Genomic DNA, 21,480 nt, shown 5'->3' with positions numbered 1-21,480 from the left:
TGGAAGTTTCTAGACGTGGTAATGTGTGGGAGAAAAATGTGAATTTATGACAGTGAAGCCAAAGTGAAATTACCTCCTCAAAATAATTGTTTATTTACTTTTTGCCAATTTCTTCTTGTGTTCGGTGCTTACCATCGCAAATATGGTTAATTTTATTAAAAAAAGTTACATTACAAAGTGGTCTGACCCACGTTCTATTGAGAACAGACCTAGGGATCTTCTTGGCCAGGAAGTTCCTCAGTATCTAGCAGACTGTTCATAGAGGCACAGAGACATGTGTGGATAGGCACTGTCCTGTTGAAAAATGGCGCCATGATACTGTCCAGTAAGAAGTAACAATGAGGTCATAGAATGTGTGTCATATAGCGTTATGCCATCGTAGTTCTCTCAATCACTACTACCCGCGACCTGAGGTCATATGCCGTGACTCCCCCACACCACAGTGCCAGGTGTAAAACTGCTATACCTTTCCAAAACATTTAAAGAATGGAATCTCACAGTAAGTCACCACCATATTCGATGACGAGGGTCATCCAGAACCGCATTTCATCTCTCAACACAATGCGACATCAATCATCAGCAATCCACGCTTCCCAGTGATGGCACAACTCTTACAGCAGCCGTTCGTGTTGTGTGTTGTTAAGAGTAGCCTATGTGTGGGATATAGCTCCCGAATACGGTGGTTTGCTAGTCTCTGACCAACGATTCGTGATGATGGAGAATATTTCAGGGAGTCAGTTACTTGTTCTCGAACGGCGGGTCCCGGTGTGTGGTTGGTGTATAAGACTCCAATCTCCCTTTGTGGTGGTCAGACGTGTTCGATCGGAACCTTTCTGACGAGTATGGCCTGCCTATGAAATCCGACGTCCGGCCACTATCGCATCCACTTGGTGAACTGGAGATCCGCAATTAGGAGCCTTTGCCTATTGCTGATAGCGCTGTCACAAGAGTGTTCGGCCCCTCGACCTCCAACAACCAACCAACGATCGCACAAGCGTACGCGGAATCTTCTTGTTCTCCACAGTGATCACTCAATACCTAACGCTTTTCACACCATTATACCCTCTACCAGACCTGGTATCAGCACTAAATACAAACAACGCTAATACACTCTACTTGTAATTCTAATCATTAACATACAAGCTGGTGGCGTCTAAATGTTGAAACGCAACTGTCGTTTCTCATCATTAGTAGGTTCTCTCTTTAAATAAATTTGGCATCTTTAATCAAGACATAAATTTTATTTTTTCGCAGTTTGTATTCTCATACTTCTCCTGATGACAAGGAGGTCGGACTCTTTCGTGTTTTAATTATGTAACACTCCTTTTTTCCGATCTTGCAGTTTTCCACCCTGGTGTGTGTGAGTGCTTGAAAGTGTGATTGAAAATAAATCTATTTATACTACGAAATAATGGTTATACAAGGATACTGGAGTGGTATAAGGTAGTGCCAACTTAGCCAAGTAAGCAACTTTAAGCAAAGTGAAACAACGACCAAAGATAGTGTAACTTAACATAGTAGGGTCTGTCAGGTTGGTCACTGCAGAATGAACACCTCCTCCATTCTGTTTGATTAGTTGGGTGTTTGAGCAGTGAGGGCGGCCACGTCGGTCAGATGATGTGAAAACGGAACGGACGGAGTCGAGGTGAGCTGCTCTGGTTTGGTAACAAAAGATGTAAGAATGTAACATTTTGTTGTAAAAAATCCTCACAGAGGTTGTGTGAGAATCAATTTAGATTGGAAAGCTTTCAGTGAAGCTTCAGTTAAATTATATTGATGAATATGATTGAAAAATTTGCAGACTTAAACATGAGGCCATGTGTAATGTGAAACATCAGTTCACGGTCCTATTCACATTGAAAGGATGTTTCGGTATCTTTCAATTTGTTAAAACCTCATGCTGTTGGTAAAACGATATAATTTTGGTTAATTACGCCAAGGAATTAAGTTTTCTCTTTGTATCTTTTACTTGGCCTCATGTTGGCGCCATTAATTTGGGAGCTGTTTAACATGTCAAATGGTTCAAATGGTTCTGAGCACTATGGGACTTAACATCTTAGGTCAACAGTCCCCCAGAACTTAGAACTACTTAATCGTAACTAACCTAAGAACATCAAACACATCCATGGCCGAGGCAGGATTCGAACCTGCGACCGTAGCAGTCGCACGGTTCCGGACTGAGCGCCTAGAACCGCGAGACCACCGTGGCCGGCGCTTAACATGTCGAAATCACTGATGTTGTGTACTCCGCCAATGCTTAATGGATTCTATTGGGTTTCTTTATGACTAATGTGTGTTCACGGGATGTTCGATTCGTATGAAAATTTAATTTCATTTAAAGCTTATTCTTGTGAGTGGTTCATAGTCACGTGGTTACGCCAGTGGGAATCAGAGACGAAACATGTGTCATTTACTATCCTGCAGCAATATCTGCAGCACTTCGAGATCGCGGAAAGTAATACGAGTGGATTTAGGAATCCTTTGGGTTAAGTAATTCAATATCCTTGCGTTTCTTTGTGAGTTGGGTCTGAACACGTTGAGATGCTTTCTGTAACCGAGAAAACCTCCACTTACAACCGCACCCTCCCCCGTCCTCTTTTTTTTGGCATTATGTTACGATTTACTTGGCTTATAAGGTCACTGAAAAAGATATTAGGCGAACAATATAAATTCTGTGGAGAAAGTTTCGTATTTGAATAATTTTTCTTTGTGTTTTATGGTCACACACGTGTGAATGATGCTTTGCTTGCCAAACAACAAATTTAAGAGAGTACTAGTGACCCTGTTTAATACTCCGTTTTAACTCGTTAGGTCAAACCGACGTTAATTATGTCTCTGGCGGATTGTCTGATGTAGGAGATTCTAAATATATAGGAGAGATTTAATTGTAGTCGGGCTGAGCAAGCATACCGTACATACGTGACTATTTGCATTAAATGTTGAAGTGACGAAGAATGATAGTATGCGTTCGTGTTGTCATTTCATTTGAGATAATACATAGTCATTGAGGAGAGATATACGAGATGAGATCAAAAGAACTTTGCTTAAATTGCTGACCTCTGTTTTGGATATGTTTGTGGTACACCGATAGTTTGGATTAACTGCATGTGTATATACACTCCTGGAAATGGAAAAAAGAACACATTGACACCGGTGTGTCAGACCCACCATACTTGGTCCGGACACTGCGAGAGGGCTGTACAAGCAATGATCACACGCACGGCACAGCGGACACACCAGGAACCGCGGTGTTGGCCGTCGAATGGCGCTAGCTGCGCAGCATTTGTGCACCGCCGCCGTCAGTGTCAGCCAGTTTGCCGTGGCATACGGAGCTCCATCGCAGTCTTTAACACTGGTAGCATGCCGCGACAGCGTGGACGTGAACCGTATGTGCAGTTGACGGACTATGAGCGAGGGCGTATAGTGGGCATGCGGGAGGCCGGGTGGACGTACCGCCGAATTGCTCAACACGTGGGGCGTGAGGTCTCCACAGTACATCGATGTTGTCGCCAGTGGTCGGTGGAAGGTGCACGTGCCCGTCGACCTGGGACCCGACCGCAGCGACGCACGGATGCACGCCAAGACCGTAGGATCCTACGCAGTGCCGTAGGGGACCGCACCGCCACTTCCCAGCAAATTAGGGACACTGTTGCTCCTGGGGTATCGGCGAGGACCATTCGCAACCGTCTCCATGAAGCTGGGCTACGGTCCCGCACACCGTTAGGCCGTCTTCCGCTCACGCCCCGACATCGTGCAGCCCGCCTCCAGTGGTGTCGCGACAGGCGTGAATGGAGGGACGTATGGAGACGTGTCGTCTTCAGCGATGAGAGTCGCTTCTGCCTTGGTGCCAATGATGGTCGTATGCGTGTTTGGCGCCGTGCAGGTGAGCGCCACAATCAGGACTGCATACGACCGAGGCACACAGGGCCAACACCCGGCATCATGGTGTGGGGAGCGATCTCCTACACTGGCCGTACACCACTGGTGATCGTCGAGGGGACACTGAATAGTGAACGGTACATCCAAACCGTCATCGAACCCATCGTTCTACCATTCCTAGACCGGCAAGGGAACTTGCTGTTCCAACAGGACAATGCACGTCCGCATGTATCTCGTGCCACCCAACGTGCTCTAGAAGGTGTAAGTCAACTACCCTGGCCAGCAAGATCTCCGGATCTGTCCCCCATTGAGCATGTTTGGGACTGGATGAAGCGTCGTCTCACGCGGTCTGCACGTCCAGCACGAACGCTGGTCCAACTGAGGCGCCAGGTGGAAATGGCATGGCAAGCCGTTCCAGCATCTCTACAATCGTCTCCATGGGAGAATAGCAGCCTGCATTGCTGCGAAAGGTGGATATACACTGTACTAGTGCCGACATTGTGCATGCTCTGTTGCCTGTGTCTATGTGCCTGTGGTTCTGTCAGTGTGATCATGTGATGTATCTGACGCCAGGAATGTGTCAATAAAGTTTCCCCTTCCTGGGACAATGAATTCCCGGTGTTCTTATTTCAATTTCCAGGAGTGTATGTGAAGCTCGATGTTTGATGATGGTATGTTCAAATTCATACCCCTTCCCCTAATAAGGACTCATGCGTGACAATAGATAGTGGTATCGAGATGCTACTGATAGACTGTTACCTGAACTTCCACTTACTGTGGAGTCAGACACCGATAGTGTGTGAATTTCGTGTTCTTCCTTGATTTCAAAGAAAGAAAATAAATAAAAATCGAGAAAAAAATCCCTTGTTCATTGGTAGTCCATTCATCCAGTCTAAAGAAAAATAATTTTATCCAGTTACTGCCTTTGAAACTGTTCTAATAATCTAGGAGAGAATTATGTTAAATGAATGTTATGGCAAGTTCATATAAGAAAGTATTACCTGATCTCATAATGTGTGTTTTGCGCAATGGTCACTCGACCTTTCTCTTGCGATATCCGTCGGTATGTTTTGCGGTTTTACTCAATTTCTAAATGTTTACAGAGGGTTCACAGTTACCAAGGTTGTAAATAAACTATCAGGTTTATTAAATTAACTGTTGGAAGACGATTTGATAACCATGGGACACAACGCGCCTTAATGTTTAGAGTAAACCTTTCAGTGTGTAAATATTCGGTAATCTATGAACAGATGAACGAAAATTAAGATACAGGGGTAACATTACTGTATAGGAAGTTACATGAGCATGATGTCTGGATACTACGCTGCAAAAAAACACAAGCAAATTATACTGGTTCCCAATGGCTCCTCATACCGTCATATCATGTGTTGAGCCTTTATGACGATGAATCCCATTTACCAACATTCATAGTTCTCGGAGATTACGCAAACACAAGTCACTATCTTGATCCTCTATGTAGAACCGTAATTCGTCTGAAACGATGAGGTGATACTTTCGCGTCCAGTGATGCTGCTGGGTGCGCCACAATCGGCAGGCCTCTCCCTGTTGCTACGTCAACGGAAGCCCAATAAGACTCGGTGTGCTGACAAATCAAGGTACTTCAGACGCCATCGTTATGTCTACGTGGATGCTTGCCTTGACCTTTCAAGGTATATGATGTGACCGTTTGATACTGCATGACCTAGTGAACAATATGTCCTTTCGGGAACTAGTCGCGCGGAACCAGTGAGGTTCTTTGTGCCGTTGAGTACGGCACTCGTGAACCCATCGATTTATATTTTCATGACATCTGACTCGGAAACTGCAGTCTGATAGGCCCCTACAACACTTTGGAATTCCGGCATATGCAGGCATATGTTTCTCCTTACATGGAGGGTAACACGATCTTCTTACAGACAACCCACATACAAAAGTGTTATCTAAATGAACAACGTGCTGTGTAATCTTTCTTTTATAGTTAATTGGCTATTTCCCTTACTTAATTGTCGTAGATGGAACGTGCGATTGCGTAAAATAATACTACAAGGAGCAGCAGGGCCAAAATTACTAAACATACGCAGCTTGTGTTAAACATTGTTTATTACCTTGCACAATTTAAATACAATGAAATCGATAAATTTAACAAGCACAATAAAAATGTTTCTTAAACCCCTGTTGAAATTTGCATAACAAATTCATAAAACATTAAGAAAATTTCTGTTGGTGTAAATACTTAATACACTCCTGGAAATGGAAAAAAGAACACATTGACACCGGTGTGTCAGACCCACCATACTTGCTCCGGGCACTGCGAGAGGGCTGTACAAGCAATGATCACACGCACGGCACAGCGGACACACCAGGAACCGCGGTGTTGGCCGTCGAATGGCGCTAGCTGCGCAGCATTTGTGCACCGCCGCCGTCAGTGTCAGCCAGTTTGCCGTGGCATACGGAGCTCCATCGCAGTCTTTAACACTGGTAGCATGCCGCGACAGCGTGGACGTGAACCGTATGTGCAGTTGACGGACTTTGAGCGAGGGCGTATAGTGGGCATGCGGGAGGCCGGGTGGACGTACCGCCGAATTGCTCAACATGTGGGGCGTGAGGTCTCCACAGTACATCGATGTTGTCGTCAGTGGTCCGCGGAAGGTGCACGTGCCCGTCGACCTGGGACCGGACCGCAGCGACGCACGGATGCACGCCAAGACCGTAGGATCCTACGCAGTGCCGTAGGGGACCGCACCGCCACTTCCCAGTAAATTAGGGACACTGTTGCTCCTGGGGTATCGGCGAGGACCATTCGCAACCGTCTCCATGAAGCTGGGCTACGGTCCTGCACACCGTTAGGCCGTCTTCCGCTCACGCCCCAACATCGTGCAGCCCGCCTCCAGTGGTGTCGCGACAGGCGTGAATGGAGGGACGAATGGAGACGTGTCGTCTTCAGCGATGAGAGTCGCTTCTGCCTTGGTGCCAATGATGGTCGTATGCGTGTTTGGCGCCGTGCAGGTGAGCGCCACAATCAGGACTGCATACGACCGAGGCACACAGAGCCAACACCCGGCATCATGGTGAGGGGAGCGATCTCCTACACTGGCCGTACACCACTGGTGATCGTCGAGGGGACACTGAATAGTGAACGGTACATCCAAACCGTCATCGAACCCATCGTTCTACCATTCCTAGACCGGCAAGGGAACTTGCTGTTCCAACAGGACAATGCACGTCCGCATGTATCCCGTGCCACCCAACGTGCTCTAGAAGGTGTAAGTCAACTACCCTGGCCAGCAAGATCTCCGGATCTGTCCCCCATTGAGCATGTTTGGGACTGGATGAAGCGTCATCTCACGCGGTCTGCACGTCCAGCACGAACGCTGGTCCAACTGAGGCGCCAGGTGGAAATGGCATGGCAAGCCGTTCCACAGGACTACATCCAGCATCTCTATGATCGTCTCCATGAGAGAATAGCAACCTGCATTGCTGCGAAAGGTGGATATACACTGTACTAGTGCCGACATTGTGCATGCTCTGTTGCCTGTGTCTATGTGCCTGTGGTTCTGTCAGTGTGATCATGTGATGTATCTGACCCCAGGAATGTGTCAATAAAGTTTCCCCTTCCTGGGACAATGAATTCACGGTGTTCTTATTTCAATTTCCAGGAGTGTACAATCAAAACTTGCCAAACTCTGAACCCGCAGAAGTATCTTGTACATTGACTTCACTTTTGCAATATAAATTCATACCAAGGTATAACATTAAGGCATAGCATAATACACACAAGTAACGATAAGGCAACTTCTGAAACATTAACGTTCAGCAATGAAGACACCGGGCATACGAACTTCTGGCTAAGGAACAATCCAGTTGATGCCAGCACAGGTAGGCACTAATTAAATAACACAATTAATAAAAAACAGTGCCTCAGCTTCTAAACATTCCCTGAGAACCTACGCACATGAAACCCTCCTTTGTAAGAATTAAACTTCACAGTCAGCATAAGAGGTACAAATACGATACAAATGGCTGGAAAGGGAATACAGAATTAATAAGGCGGAGCCTCCAGCAATCTCATCTGGCATTAATCACAGAGTGACCCAGTTATACAAGTTTAAATTCATATTTAGAGCGAAAGGTGCATCCGCCAAGGCGACGGAGAAATAACCTACAAAGCTTAATGACCTGACAGAGCCAGCAACAAGGAGAACAGTAATACTTAAGGACGAGATCGAGACAGAAGGCCAGGAACGTGGAGCCTGGTCTAACGAAACACAGTTGCACTTGCAACGGCCAGGTCGTCAGCCCCGTGCCACGTCCCACCGTACCGGAGGAAATAACTGAGCTCCGCCCAACTGAAACATAAATCAACTGCAACAGCACACTTGCGAGTACACAATCATATTATATAAAAAAAATAAAACATAACATTAAAACAGGAAGGCTCGCAAAAAAATTGTTTTCTTAAATTCGAACCTTAAGAATCCATTTAAACAATGCAATACACGCGTAAATAATATTGTTCTTGAAACGTAGTAGCAGCAGCTGAGTATTACCTTAACCGATCAAAAGCCCATTAGAACTACCTTGCATCCGAAAATAAAGTCATGTTCGCAAACAATCCTATCACCCAACACAGTTGTGGTGCCCCATTCTCGAATAAACCGTTCAATAATATTAGCCATCCAAACATTTATTAATACGTGAGTGATCTGAACAACATCCAGATCGGGAATTTAAAGAGCATTTGCTTGCTTATATAAATTAATCAACAAATGTAAGACTTCTACTATTGGCTCTTCAGTCTGAATTAATGATTTACTATTCCGTTGTGCAATATCCACATGCACTATTTGGGCTTCAATCTCGAATAATAATTTAAAAACCCGTTGTATAATTGCCTTAATAGGGTTAGGTACACGTTTAAAATGCTTCTATATTTCCATATCATCAGCATTCTGCGAACTACATATAGATGGGTTCCTTAGGCTTTACATCAGGCGAATTTAATCGCCGAGACATCAACGTGCGTGCAGTATAATGCTCCTCAAACCACTGTAACACGGTTCTGCCTCCGAGACACTGGCAGATATACCGCTGAAGGATGACATCACCCTCAGGGAAGACATCAAGCATAAAGTAATACAGATGGTTCGTAGTTGTCAGCGTGTCTTCGATCACTACCACAGGTCCAATGCAAGCGCAGGAGAATGTTCCCCTTTGCTAAGCACAGCTGCCACCAGCTTGTATCCACGGCGCGCTGCACATTTCGAGCCGACGTTCACCTCAAAGACACAGTTACCGGAAAAGACCAGCGACTTAATGTACCAAAAATGTGATTCACCTGACGAGCCGACACATTTCCTTTGATCGAGGTAGCATCCCGATGGTCTCGTGTCCACTGCAATAGTCATTGGCACAGTCATTGTGAACATGTAGTGGTGGTCTGTTGCGGAGCTCCATGTTTAACAATGTACTACGAACACTTGTTCGTGCACCAGCATTGAGCTCTTTCTGCAAAGATGCCAGGAATCAACACCTATCCTACTTTACAGAGCAGACAAGCCTCCGAATCCCACGTTCTGTGAAAAATCATGGACGTCCAACCATTTAGCCCCTAGTGGTAGTTATGCTGTCCTTCTGCCTCTTTCCGTAGATAGTGACGACAGTAGCACGTGAACATTCGACCAGCTTCGCCGTTTTCCAGATACTCGTTTACAGGCTCTGTGTATTAATAATCTGCCCTTTGTCGAAGTCGCTTATCGCATCGGGTTTCCCCATTTGCAGCCCATATCTTCGGTAGGGTGATCACTGTCCGTGTCTGATCCTCTTACATATTGTTGTTACTACGTCACGTGCCCGTCACGCCACCAGGCGGCATCCAGTATCGCGGTGAGCAGTGGTCATAACGTTTTGGCTTATCAGTCTATGTATGTAAGTATGTACGTACTTTACACATCTTCAACTAAGCCACTGGAGCGATGTGAACCGAACGTCGCACACACATCTATTATCCAGAAAGAAACTCTGTGGGGCTAAAACTACCACTCCTTCCACAGGAATGGAGGTGAAAAGTTGGTGACATAGCAGCATAACTCAGTAGTGGCAGCAGCAATTTCAACAAATTTCGTATGTAAATGAAACATTTCTTGCCTAATTATTTTATAAAAATAAAGTGGGTCAAAAACAGGTAAATATCAATATATCTCTGTAACACCTCAAGAAATTTTGACCCATGCGGTGCTTATGTGTGAACTCTAAAGTGTTAGACAATCTCTTTGCCTTCGTTGCTGAGCAACTGCCTCCTTCATATCTCACCAGGAGGCTTTCCGGCTGTCGAGCACGCCAGCTTAACGTCGACGTTGATGAGGTCGTGCTCAGTCGTTTACCACTGATAACTGCAGCATGACCATCCAAGGAATAGTGCTGTCAGCCATGTGGTATGTGATGCTATGAGAATTTGTCGATGCTGGAAATTTGGTAAGGTCTTGTAGGACCAAACTGCTGAAGTCATCGGCCCCTAAGCTTACTCACTACTTAAACTGACTTAAACTAACTTACGCTAAGGAAGACACATACACCCATGCCCGAGGGAGGACTCGAGCCTCCGACAGGCGGAGCCGTGTGGACCGTGACAAGACACGTTACACCGCGTGGCTGTCAATGCCGAAATACCGCTCTGAGTACGTGTGTAACAAGTTAAATGAACTCTCAGTGCAATGTCACTTGTTCGAGTATGTAATGGTTGGCATGAGCAAAAATTTCGTTGACTGCCAATATAAATCATGCCACTAAATTTAAAATTGTAAGAAGAAAAGAAAAACAATTATAATATAATAAGAGGATAAGTACTCGAACTTGTATTTAGTGGTTTAAATCTCTCCCTTCAAAGACGGATACGTTTATTGGTATCTTTCTGAAACTGCAAATATCGCTAATACTCTGATTAGTTAAAATGTCGATCTGCCGATATCCCATACACGTCTTGCCCCTCGATTATCCAGAGCACGGAGGAAACCATAATTCACGAATCAAAACCGATAATGAATTCTAACCACGTGATGTACAGCAGTGAGAACAATACGCGTCTCCCTACTGCGCCCACAGTGTCTACTCCGGTGGACAGAAAACTCTTAACACAACTTGTTATACTACGTAGCATACATGCTCAAGATGCATGTCACTCCGATTTGGTTAAGGCCAGCTTTGGAAATTTGTTGCCATTTGTGCCTACAGAGCTCATTGACAAAGTGTGATTAGTGAAATGTAGTCATCGATGCTTATTTGGTGCGCCCGTTTGTGTTTTCACTGTGTGGTCAGTTATTTTGAGCTGTCTCCTGCGACATACCGTTCTTTAAACTATTTGTGTTGCATTGCTAACCTACTTTTATTAAAAAAATTTTCGGTTTCAGCTTGGTTTACTTACTTAACAAAATTTCTAAAATTGTGTACGCCATAGTTTTTTGGGTCGGTTTACCTAGCTTCTGTCTATCAAATCCGAGCTCTACTGCTAATTTTTGAATATTGTTTGTACTGCTTATGGGTGACTTACGTGACACTCAGGATAGAGTTAACTCCAATTTTACTAACTATTGTTTTAATATAAGCACTGCAGACGTAACTGTTTAAATTTCATAAATATATTCTTTTATAGAACAAGCCTGATTTATCACAATTTACATACACTGCTACATTTTCTCTGTGCTGAGATTTACATTCTACCCAATCCCTTGGCTATCTGCTCCTGATATTAGGCACTTTAAGAAGGCAACTTATAACTGTAAAGGTTAAATTCCACATTGTTTTGATTGTTACTATTTGCCTATCGTCATCTGGTGTGTTTAAACTGATTTGTTAACCGATTGTTTACTCACGCTTGACCTGTTATTCTCACCATTTGTTAATTGAAAGATTTTTCTGTCTGACCTACTAGTACCTGACTTCAAGCTTTACTGAATTTATTTTGAAACAGAGCCACTTGGGAGAGGTGGAGCTCTAAACAAGGCCTGACTGGCAATCATAAATTAATATCCACATAATCTGAAAACATAAATTTTCATTACCGATTCTTTGATTGTATGTAAATAATTATATTAATTAAGCTAGTCAATTTTCATTTGTTTAAGAGAAAGTGTTCAAAATTACAGTTTGCTCTACTTATTGAATAACATTAATTGATCTTTTCTGTGTGACATGCTATTCCTTGTGGTCCGGCACCTTACCGCTCTCGGCTCCTCACTTGCTAATGTTCTACATGGTAGCAGAGTGTAGTTGAAGTGGTGGCTGAGTTGTCATACCAGAGAAGGCTTAGGAAAGTAAAATTTTCCTAGAGTTTCTGTGTGCTGCATACTATTCAATTAGATTTCACCCTAGGTGACTCTGTTCTCTGTCATGGCTGTGAGAGGTGCCATCACGTATGAGCTGAAGAAGAAAGTTCAACTAATGTTGTTGTAGTCTTCAGCCCAAAGTCTGGTTTGATGCAGCTCTCCATGATTCTCATCCTGTGCAAGTCTGTTCATATCTGAGTATCTCCTGCAATGTATGCACTTCTGAAACTACTTACTGTATTCATCTTTTGGTCGCCTACGATTTTTATTCCCTCCCCCCCCCCCCCCTTCCACTCTTCCTCCAGTACTGAGTGTCCTACCAACTGGCCCCATCTCCTACTCAGACTGTGCCATAAATTTCTCTCCTCCTCAATTCCATCCAGTGCCTCCTCATTAGTTACAGGATTTATCTATCTACAGCATTCTTCTGTAGCACAACATTTCGGAAGCTTCTATCTTCTTCTTTTATAAACTGTTTAAGGTGCATGTTTCACTTCCATACATGGCTATGCTCCAGACAAATACCCTCAGAAAAGACTTCCTAAGACTTTAATTTATATTCAGTGTCAGCAAATTTCGCTTCTTCAGAAATGATTTTCTTGGCATTGCCAGTCAACGTTTTATACCCTCCCTACTTCGCCCATCATGTTATTTTGTTACCCACATACCAAAACTCATCTACTACTTTATGTGTCTCTCTTCTTAATCTAATTCTCTCAGCATCGCCTGATTTCATTCGACTACGTTCCATTACCCTCATTTTGCTTTTTTAATCATCGTCTTACATCCTCTTCTCAAGAAACTGTCCATTTCGTTCAACTGCTCTTCCAGGACCTTAGGTATCTCTGACAGAATTACAATGTCATTGGCAGACCTCAGCGCTTTTATTTCTTCTCCCTGGGCATTTCTACTCCATATTTTTCTTTTGTTCCCTTTACTGTTTGGTCAATATACAGACTGAATAGCCGGCCGAAGTGGCCGTGCGGTTCTGGCGCTGCAGTCTGGAACCGCGAGACCGCTACGGTCGCAGGTTCGAATCCTGCCTCGGGCACGGATGTGTGTGATGTCCTTAGGTTAGTTAGGTTTAACTAGTTCTAAGTTCTAGAGGACTAATGACCTCAGAAGTTTAGTCCCATAGTGCTCAGAGCCATTTGAGCCAGACTGAATAACATCTAGGATAGGTTACTATCTTCTCTCACTCCATTCTCAACCATTGTTCCTGTTTCGTGCTCCTCAGTTGTTGTAACTACCATCCGGTATCTGCACAAATTGTAAGCAGCCATTCGCTTTTTATTCGCTATTTTACTTCTGCCATCTTCAGAATTTGAAAAAGAGTATTCCAGTCAACATTATCAAAAGCTTTCTCTAAGTCTACAAATGCCTTTCGTTAACCTATCTTCAGTGAGAAGTCGTTGGGTCCATATTGTCTCAAGTTTCCCACATTTCTCTGGAATCCAAAATGATCTTCCCCAAGGTCAGCTCCCACCAGTTTTTCCACTCTTCTCTACAGAATTGCAAATATGGAACCAGGTGATTCAAGGCAGTGTCAGTGAATTGGCGAAACACCTCTATCCTTGTCGAAGCAAGTACAGCTGTTGTCATTTGTCTCAAATCTATAGAGTGTGTGCAACACAATATTGACCTGCTTCAGGATAGTTACCCATCAGGATTGCAATTACTACGGGCGCAAGCTCATCTTGATAAATGAACTAAAAGAGTACAGGATTGACATAGAATTAGTACTGATACAATGTAGCGAACTGAATTCAAAGAGCTGCAAGAGAAATTTAGGGAACTCCAACACCGTGCTCATTTATTGCAGTGGAAAGAAATTCAGATAGGGCGCCATCACCGCGTACGCAAATCAGTGGCCCGTTATTTACACAATAACTTACCTGTACGTAGACATGTAATGTCATACACTTCCACAAACTTACCAACTAATTGCCGGATCCCTGATACTCAGCCGGCCGGTGTGGTCGAGCGGTTCTAGGCGCTTCAGTCTGGAACCCCGCGACCGCTGCGGTCGCCGGTTCCAATCCTGCCTCGGGCATGGTTGTGTGTGATGTCATTAGGTTAGTTAGGTTTAAGTAGTTCTAAGTTCTAGGTGACTGATGACCTCGGATGTTAAGTCCCATAGTGCTCAGAGCCATTTTAACCAACTCGATACGTCGTGTAAGTGATGTGTTTCGTTCCAAAGATCGCCAAACAAGCTATGGAGCAGGTGGTCATAATGTTTTTGCTCATCAGTGTACATATCGACTATGTTCTTTATAAGTGCATACACTGCTCTTAGGAAAAGTGAAACACAAATACCGACAGGTGTGATCACAGTGAAATTTATTCCACCGGTTAGGGGTATGAACTGCACAAATGATTACCATTACAGACTTGTATATCTATTGTCACTGGGGAAATGCAATACGGAAAAGCGCCACCAGGTACTGCTGTCAGAGTCGCTAGACATCACAGCATGGAATCAAAGAGCGCCTGAATGTGAAACAGGGGAATACGCTGCCATGCAGATTGTAGGCATGTCCACAAAGCGTGAATTATGGATGCAGGAGGACCTGAACGAACAGGTTACTGACCGACCATAGCCCAGATATGTTTGATGGACGCCATGTTAGGTGAACGAGCTGGCCAGGGAAGCATCGGTCCCTTATTCCTCTGAAGGAGGCTTGCAAATTCCTTAACACATGCGGCCGTCAGGTTTTGTCCTCTTGAAATATGGCATGTAGAACGGTGCTGGTTTCGTCCTGTTGAAATATGGCATGTAGAACGGTCTGCAGGACGGGCAGTACGTCGAGCTGTACAATCTCCGTGATGTAATAGTAACTGTTCAGATTGCCCTCAAGATGTAGAAAGCGAGATCTCATGTTTTAGGCAATGCTTCCCTAAGCCATCACAACCCTGCGTTTTCGCGCTATGTCACTCAAAAATACGGTTTGCCGATTGCGTTCACCATAACGGCGTCGAACACGTGTGCAGTCATCGTTGTAGCGGGTTGAAGTTGCATTTGTCCTAAAACCCTTCATTTTGCCTCTCAGCACGTCAGTGTCTGCGTCCACGTGCCCATTGCAGTCTGCGGCGTTAATGGCTTTTTGTCAACGAAAGCCGACGCTTCAGCTTGCGTGCTACCAGTCCATCCTCCAAAAGAGGACGTCGAATCGTCTATCCTGGTATGTCCATACCGGTTGCAGCTCTCTAACGTCGCGCCAACAGTGAGTGTTACGGCCAAAAGGACACCATGGCGGTCATCTCGCACTGTCACGGTGTGTCATCCAGTACCCTGTCAGCGCTGACACTGTGTCACCCAGTAACCTTTTGGCGCTGTGTACAGCCCTCTTCGCCCCATTGGCTCCACATAAGCCTCACAGTTTGGAAGCGCCCTGTACGAGCCGCATTGTCACGGAACGAGAGACCAGCCTACCGTGCCCTGTTTTTTTTTTTTTTTTTTTTTTTTTTTTTTTTTTTATTTTATAAGAAGGTGGGGGAGGGCGCGGAAGGCAGAGCGATCAGGGGTCGTAACCCGAGGCCTGGTCGCAGCGTCCCCCTCGCCCGTCAAGGAATCAGGGATGGGAAGGGGAAATCGTTTGTGGGAATTATTGTTTATTTATTTATTTTTATTTACTGTTTTAATACATTCTTAATGTGGTTTTACTTTATACCACAACAAAAACAAATGTATCTAGCACCGCATCGTGCTCTGAGAAAAAGAAAACAATATCTCGGCACGTTCCCACACCGAGGTAATATATATGGGGAAAACGAAAAAAAAGTGCTTCATACAGGATACAGAAGGGTGTGTCGCTACTCTCCTTACGCTTCATCATCCAGGTACGTCTTCACGTATATCATGTTGTTCCACCGAGAATCGAACGTAGTCATGTCAGATCACTCAATGGGTATCTTCTCCTACCTGTTGATGATCCAGCTGCGCGGAGGGTCGCGTAGGGCACTCCCTAAGTAATTAGAAAAATACTGTCTGTATTTTGGGTTCCGTACGATCTTGCAATGACGTTCTTGTAGGTAGTTCCAAAAGTCTAATACATCTTTAGGTCCATCGTGAAATAAGTAGTGTACCGCGTGCGCATGGATCCACGTGACAGCGTTGGTCTTGGCGCGCGGGAAATACTGTTGATCCGGAATTAGTAGGAACCGAGGTGTAATGTGTTCCGGAGTCACTCGTAGAAAATACGACAAAATTTGTCGCACCAAGCGCCATACGTCCTCTGCCGCGCCACATGTGAGACGGTGTTCGTCCGTGTCTGGTATCCCGCAGTCTACGCAGAGAGGCGATTCCGCCATGTTTATCTTGTGGAGGCGTGATCGGGTGATCTGTTTACCATTGACTGTGATGTACCATGTGGATCGGACGGCTGTGTCCAGTGGAATCGCGTGAATCGTCTTCCACACCACCTTCCAATTAACCTGAGGGCTTTTCGTCTCCACGATGCTTGGTGGGCGCCTCTGCTGTAGGACATGATATATATCCCGCGCCGACGTCTGTTTCGTCGGTGGTACTGCGATACGGAAATAGCTGTGTTCAATGTAAAAGTTCCCGAAGTAGTAGAAGGGTGGGGGTATGTCTTGCGTCGTCAGTGGGGGCATAATGGACGGCGGAGCTAAGGACTCCAACAGCAAACCTGTCAAACTTTCCGGGTGGTGGCGCCACAGCTTGATGTGTGAGCTGACATACAGGGACACAGCTCTGTCGTGGACATGGACTAGGCCAAGACCTCCCCTTTCTGGGGGAAGGGTCAGTGACTCATAACTGACTTTGAAGAGCATGCCTGTACTGACGTAGGCTCCGAATGCCGCTAATAGACGTAGAGCCATCAGTAACTGTATTGGGAGAACACGCGCTATGTGTGAAAGGCGCGATGCGAGGTAAACATTAACGAAGTGTGTCCTTTGGAGAATGTCGAGGGTCCGCAGACGAAGGTTGAAGATCTGGACCCGAATTTGTTGTAATAAGCGGCGGTAGTTAAGAGCCGCGGTGCGCCGTATGTCGTCGTGAAACTCTATTCCGAGACATTTGATAGTGCCACGAAGCTGTAGGGGTTCGACACACGCTGGGGTCAACCCGTCTCCTATGGTCATGGCGACCGATTTGGCGACGTTGAGACAGCTGCCGGAAGCCACACCGTACGTGGTAATCCATTCTAGTGCTCTGTTGACATCATCGCGATTGCGGAACACGAGAACCAGGTCGTCTGCATATGCTGTACAGCGAAATGTGACGTCACGTAGGGTAAGACCGGTGAGGCGTTGACGGAGACCACAGAGGAGCGGTTCCAGTGCCAGAGCATATAGTAACGTCGACAAGGGGCAGCCTTGACGGACGGAGCGGAAAATCGGGAGGGACTGCGAGAGACGCCCGTTAACGAGCACTTTGGAAGTCGCTCCTCGGAGTAGGCGCATCACGACGGCTGTGAATTGCTGTGGGTACTGCATGTGCTGGAGAACGGACGTTAGGTATGCGTGATCCACTCGATCAAACGCTTGGCTAAAATCTAGTGATGCCAGCGCTCCCGGGACGCGGCGTGCCCTGGCTAGGGCTATTAAGTCACGGTATCGACACAGTGCTGTGTGGATGTTGTTGATACCCCCTAGGGAAGTCTGATCTGGCGAGATGACGTAAGGTAGGGTCGGTCGTAGACGGTTTGCTAATAGTCTGGTGAATATCTTCATGTCGCAGTTGACGAGTGTTAGCGGGCGGTAATCTTGTATTCGAGCCCCACCTTTAGGCTTGTGAACCGGTATAATGATTCCTTCTACGAAGGTCGCAGAGAGCGGCAGCGCGGGGGACATAAGCTCCCGACAGATGTCTGTTAACTTGGGAGCCAGTAAATACTGAAAAGTTCTATAAAACTCCACAGGGAGCCCGTCGGGGCCAGGAGACTTATTCGCCGCTCCTTTACCGATGGCGTCGATAACTTCGTCTTCCGTAATGTCGTTCAATAATTCAGTTTGTAAATCCTGTGGGACAATGCCGTAAACCAGTTGTGAGACTGCTGTCACCGTCATCGGGTCGGAACATTGAGCAGAATAAAGTCGTGCGTAATGGTCGAAGAAGGCTGCAGCAATATCGCGTTGTGTGGTGTGATGAAGGCCGTCCTCAGTGGTGATGGCATGTATCAGCGCCCGTCTTCGCAGTGTACGTTCTCGGATGACGTGGTACATGGTGGGTCGTTCCGTTGCGAGTCTGTCTTGTGTCCGCGCTCGGACGATCGTCCCTTCGAGGTGTCGGCGCATATGGGCTACGATCTGTGCTTTCGCACGCTGAACTGTCAGCTGTCGTTCCGGTGTGGGTGGCAAGGAGGCGCATTCGCGAAGGACGGTGAAATAAAAATCAAGGGTCTGCCGCCTCCAAGCAGCAGTCTTACGACCATACGTAATAAAGGTTCGCCGTAGGGCCGGCTTGGCGCAGGTTAACCACCAACTAATCGACGTAGGATACGTTGGGAGGCGGCGGACGCACAAACTCCACGTGTCTTCGATGGCGCGTCGACAATCCGGAGAAGCGAGATGAGCAAGGTTTAATTTCCAGGGATGTCGGCTGCGCCACACCCGTTGGCGACGAAGGGTGACGGCACATATATAGGCCTCGTGATCAGAGAAGGCTACTGGCCACACCTCCGCGTCACTCACCGTTGCCGCGAGAGAACGGGAGACGTAAATCCTATCGATGCGACTAGACGAGTGACTCGTGAAATGGGTGTATCCCGGTCTATTTCCTCGGACATGTTCCCATGTATCTACTAGCTGGAGATCGCCGATGAGTGTCCCAAGTTCGGGGCACGGTGAATGGCGTGGCAGCTGATCTTTAGGTGCTTGGGTGCAATTGAAATCGCCCCCTAATATCAAGTCATCGTGCCTGCCCTGAAAAAGCGGTGCTATTCCTTCTGCGAAGAAGAGCGATCGGTCACGACGGCGATTCGTTCCGGAAGGGGCGTACACGTTGATAAAACGGACGCCTTGCACCGTTACGGCCATTCCTCTAGCGTCGGGGAGATATCGGACTTCGTCCGCCTCGAGGCCCTCTCTGAGGAGAATGGCGACTCCATTGTTAGTTGGCGAGGCGTGGGACACATGAGCCGTATAACCATACATACCCGGGAAATCTTCGACGAAGACTTCTTGGAGAAAGACAATGTCAACGTCTGCTGCATTGAGCATGTCTTGGAGCAGCGACAACTTCGTACGTGTCCGAATGGTGTTAATGTTGATGGTCGTTAAGCGATAGGTTTGTAGATCGTCTCCTACGGTGGGGGCTGCCGTCAGTGTCGCCGTAAAAGGTGGGGCCTGCGATCTGGTGGCCGCGTCCGCGCCGTCATCTGTTGCTACTCGGGAGGGGCCGAGGTGTGGGAGGAGAGACCCCTCTCCTCATCCACCACAGCGGCAGTAGAATCGTCTTCAATGTCATCCGCCCAAGGTCCGCAATTTAACGGTGGCTGCGGCAGAACACTTGTGGGCTGAGTGACTAAGGGTGAATCCGCAGTTGTTTCCGGTTGTGTACCAACGGCGGGCGCTGTGCTGGCCATCCGTTTGTCCGAGGGAGCGGAAACGGATTTGTCAAAATCAGACAAAGTGACAGGTGAGGGCGATCTCGTGTCATCCATTCTCCTCGTCGTTTCGTCGGCCGTCCGGTCGTCAACTGGAGAAGACGTCCGCTGGAGGCAATCGTCTGAGGGTGTGCGACGTCGCTTTTTATGTTTTCTCGGTGACCTTTGTTTGCGGACGTGGGTTTCTGAGTCCGAAAGAGTTTGTGGTTCCCGTATAGCATCCCCCTCAGGGAGAAAGGCAGAGGTCGGAACAACCCTAGCGTCGAGTTCCATTCTCTCGTCCGAATCTTCTTGTGGAGTCGATGGGCGGCGTTCTTCAACCCCTGCAGACACCGTAATGGTGTTGGTCAATCCAGGACCGGCGACAGGTGCGCATTCTAACGCTTCCTGTCTTCCGGGGGGGTTGTCGTCTGTCATGACGGTCGATCGTGTCACGTCTGCGTAATTGAGGGGGAGGGCCGTGAGCGTAGGAGGTGGTGTCGTGTCATGCAATGGAAGTTGTGTAATCCGACGTTGAATACACGCCGAGCGGACATGACCCTCCTGGCCGCAACCAGAACAAGTACGAGGTTGGCCGTCGTACATTATTATTGCTCGACAGCCACCTATGACTAAGTAGGACGGCACATGTTTCTTTAATTCAATTTTCACTTGTCGGACGCCGTTGAGGACTTGGTACGTCTCGAAGGTGTTCCATTTTTCGGCCACGTGGCTAATTACCGTCCCATAAGGGCGGAAAGCTGAGGTAACGACGTCCGGTGGTACTTCGAAAGGGAGTTCGAAGACTCTTAGTGTGCGTAATCCTAGTCCAGCATGGTCAACAGTAACCTCTCCGATGTGACCATCGGAGTGTTTGAACTTGAGAGTGTTCGCGCATCTGTTCACAACTGCGTGACATAACTCGCCATCGACCATCTTGACGTAAACGACGCTGCTTGTGATGGATAGGTGGATACCGATGATGTGCTGTGTTGGTATTTGAACTTCGTCACGGATAAATCGTTCGACTTCAAAGGCTCGTGGTCGTGCGTAGTCGGGCTGGAAGCTGATCTTGATGGTAGCTTTTCTGTACGAATGAGCCATGGCGACTCAGTGTTAACGGACGCGAGTATTAGCTGCGGCGAGGAAGTAAACAAACTACGCGCGCTCGCGACTCTGCCGACGGGACCGCGACACTGCGGACGGGACGTAAACAAGACGTCCTCGCCGCTCACCGGCCGAAAGCAGACTGTCCTGTTAGAACCCACTCATGTGCCGATATTCCAACTTGTGGTGTCGGTGAGGCATAGCGGCACGTGGTTACACGCATCCACTTCATATGACGGCTCCGTACAGAGTGAATGTTGCGTAACACTGACCTATCTGTTCACACAAAAGAGGGTACTGTTGGGCCTATTTGCACGGTATCTCTGCAATTTAAATCACTTCCCATCAGAGATTTTCACATTTTACAAACAGTAGGGTAGAAGAAGATACCGTAATCCCACTCGCTTCGTGCAGTTTTACTGAAATGCTATTTATTGACACATCCAATCCTGTCGTATACTTCACCACAGTTTTATGTTCATTGCATGCCGTCTTTGCGGTGTAGCAAAGATGTGGAATGTTTTCAAAGAGACAGTATCGACAGCAATTGAGAGATTTATACCACATAAATTAATAAGTGAAGGTACACAAAACGGGTAGATCGTTGTTGCAGAAGAAACGAAAAT

Source organism: Schistocerca piceifrons, chromosome 7, assembly GCF_021461385.2.
Source record: "Schistocerca piceifrons isolate TAMUIC-IGC-003096 chromosome 7, iqSchPice1.1, whole genome shotgun sequence".
Taxonomy (NCBI): domain Eukaryota; kingdom Metazoa; phylum Arthropoda; class Insecta; order Orthoptera; family Acrididae; genus Schistocerca; species Schistocerca piceifrons.
The sequence above is the reverse complement of the archived record's forward strand: the minus strand, read 5'-3'. Positions refer to the sequence as shown.